Source organism: Ascidiella aspersa, chromosome 7 (genome assembly GCF_963924565.1).
Source record: "Ascidiella aspersa chromosome 7, kaAscAspe10.2, whole genome shotgun sequence".
NCBI lineage: Eukaryota > Metazoa > Chordata > Ascidiacea > Phlebobranchia > Ascidiidae > Ascidiella > Ascidiella aspersa.
Genome location: NC_139453.1, coordinates 24,620,414 through 24,623,862, shown reverse-complemented (window position 1 = coordinate 24,623,862; position 3,449 = coordinate 24,620,414).

Sequence of the window (3,449 nt, the reverse complement as noted above, 5' to 3'; positions counted from 1 at the left end):
ACAATTTTTTAATTCAAACTATACTGTTTACTGGACTTTGTCTTCATATACTAAGTTTTACACAATCGCTTAGAGCCGTGGTCCCTAACCTTTTTGTTGTCGCCACACCCTCGTCAATTTCTCAAAACCTACGACCCCTATTCCTTCTTCCATTGGTTGAAAAAGCAAAAACACGACTAGTTTAATGAAGAAAATAAATATCGTTTACATGATTGTAAGACTGGCGTTTACGCCTCATACTGCTAATTATTTTGTTTTGTTTGGTTTCTTATCAATTTTTCGTTTGACCAATAGCACACCCCCTGAAAACTTCTTGCGATCCCCAGTTTGCGAACCACTGGCTCAGAGAATGTACACTACAGTTACGTCGAAACGATTTCTTAACGCTAGTTTAACGAATTGACAAACACTGGTTAAGCCTGCAGCTCCAAACTGAACTACATGGGTCTGGCACGCAGCAATGAAGCCCATTAAACCACGTCATATAGTATGCAATGCAAGGCATTAATGCAAAAATATACAACATTATTCTACTTATTCTTCTCTACTGCGCGAAATTCAAGTCAATGGTACGGATTACCCTAAAAATAGCCTTGTTCGCAAATTACGCAATGAGTTCTTAATCAAATATTATTAGGTTTTATGACATATGCTTGCAAATCTTTTACGCGCATAAAATACCAGAACATTAAATGTGGTAATTTAAAATCGATATTATTGTTTTTAAAAGTAGCATTAAAAATAAGTGATTAGGACATTGAGGAAAACACCACAAAATCCGAACGCAAAATATACAGATAAAACCTGTATTTCCTACTTGCCAGATTCCGGTGTGAAACCCTCAAGCGGACTAGCTAGATATGTTGTATCCAAATTAATAGAACTTCTCGTAAGATATTGATTTCGTGGTAGCAAAAAATCAGTGGGGCAAAAACATATGCGCACCATACCCAATCGATTAAAAGCACGGCCCGCAATCCACAATTATAGGCGGCTTGATAAAATGTCTATACAATTAGGTCTGCGTTCCAGCTGCTGTATATCTTCGTTAACGACATCGCGACTTGTTTTTTGCTGGCGATAAAATACGAAACAAAAGCCCTACCCCCAAAATGTCCGACTGGTACCCAATTATAGTTTGGATTAGGCTCTGTCTTTACAAAACACAAACGAAATCAAATGTCAAAAACACCTACCTTAGTGTTGGACCCAATTAAGGTTACACATCTCTGGCAAACTAATGAACACGAAATATAACAAGGCTGTCTTACATGAACTTTTGTTAGAAACACAGTGAAAGAACTCGAACTGAAAAAAACAACCTTCATAACCTGTGCGTAATAATCGTGCGAAAAATCCAGTACCTCACAGCAAATGCTGTTACATACGCTTCGCTCGAAATCGCAGAGTATAACGTTCAACTCAGAATAATCAACAAGCGTGAAAATTCGAGCAACGACGCGTAACTTTTGCCTTGGGCTTGTTAGATTAGCATGATGACTAAGCTTAGAGCCGTACACAAAGCCACTGAGGCGCTTTTGCCTAAATGTGCGCAACTAGAATACGGTTGTACAGTCGCCGCTACTGATAGGGGACGCCGCTTTGTAACAATGACACTACAAAAAGGTAAGAGTCTATGTATGGGGTTAACGCTATGTTACGTTGGGCGAAAAGTTCCGCGACACGTCTAGCTGTGGGTTATCTTTCCTATAAGATCTGTTTGAGGCGCCACATTCTATTGTGCTTACAACAACGAGGCGGGGGACACGTTTGCTTCGGGTATTTATGGAAATGCAGACAGGGCTCCGCAAACCTTTGATCTTAACATGCGGACACTTTCGAAATTCAGCTACACAACGGAAACTGGTGCAAGGCACAATGTAAAAGAGTATAGGTAATAACTGGCAACCCGCGCTTTTTTGTGAATCGTTAGAGTTAATAATCACAGTCTTACATCGATAGAAGTAGCGTGAAAATCGACGGCTTTGCGATCGTTTAGTAAAATTGTTAATTATTTAGCGAAGCCTTATTTTCTGACGCGATGTTTATGCACTTAGATAACACCAATGGTTTTAAACCTCTTTTAGTGTATGGTTACCCCCCCCTGTGCGCACTTAAAGGATTTCAACTACCCCTTTTAAAACGTGTATAAAGTTATGTTCTGCACTATTGAAAACAAGGTATAAGTCATGTGCTACAAATAGTGAATAAACAACACGGGAGTAATCCAAATATTTGCATTTCATTTAAAAATGCATGAAGTTTGATAACGAATTGCAAAGGCAAAAAGGTCGAGTAGATCGGCATCATCTTGATTAAGACAACTACCCCTTTAACTGAAGAAGATACAAGTTGGATCTAAACGACCTTTTGTTTTTTGCAATGCATTATCAAGCCAATTTAAAATAAACGTTTTAAGAAATGATAAGCTCATAATACTTCTTGCATTTTAGAGCCCAAAACCGTTTGGGTGTAACTAATAAGTTAGCCTAGTGGGCAAAAATACTTCTTTACACCAGTAAATAGCAATGTCGCACAACCAATACACATTGCAATCACGTGTTTTAATCATTGGGTGACAACCTTAAGGCCCAAATCAATTGCGGGCAACCTGTGGTTGTCAGTTAACATAAATCAAAGCGGCGACTAATCTGCACCGATGTTAATTAGATTCGACTAATATTCGACCTGGCTGCCTTGTGACACTCCCTCATGTTTTATTCAGCCTCCAGTAACACGTTTGATTTGCGTGAATATGCCTGAGAGAGCTGGCGGGTGGCACTGTAATGTAATTTAGGTGGGAACTAAGTCTGCAAGGTCTCACGGGAATATGAAAACCAAATTTACACTGTTTTCTAGTAAGGTTACTGCGAAGTTGAGCATTGGCTGTAATAGGCCGAAAATACTGTGGCAATCATGACTCAATGCAGAACTGTTGGCAAATGTCCAGTCGATTTCAAGCTTATTGGTAGTACGTTGTCTTTTAAGCTACATTAGACTGACAAAACTCTGGCACTTAAACCCATTGCATAACGGTTTGAAAATTTCCAATCCACTTAAGGCTTACAGGTATTGCGTTGGCGGTAAAACTGCATTAGACTGACAATCGCGTGTCACTTATCAGTGTTGTAAACAAGTGAAATGACTTAAGTCTCAGTCAAGTCATTTGTGAAATAAGTTAAGTCCAAGTCAAGTCATTATTTGAGCATGTCATTTCTTAGTAAGACCACTAGTATAATAATAAAACGATAAACCACTAACTTTGGTAAACTCGCCCGATTAAGAACAGTAGTTCAACTAAAAAATAGGAAAAAAAAACAACACTTTGGTGAGTAAGTCAAGCCACTGACTTAAGTCATTACAAACCTGCGTTTGCAAATTTCCAGTTTATTAAAAGCCCACGCATTGGGTATTGAGTTGTACTGAAAACCACACGGTTGTGTGTACGT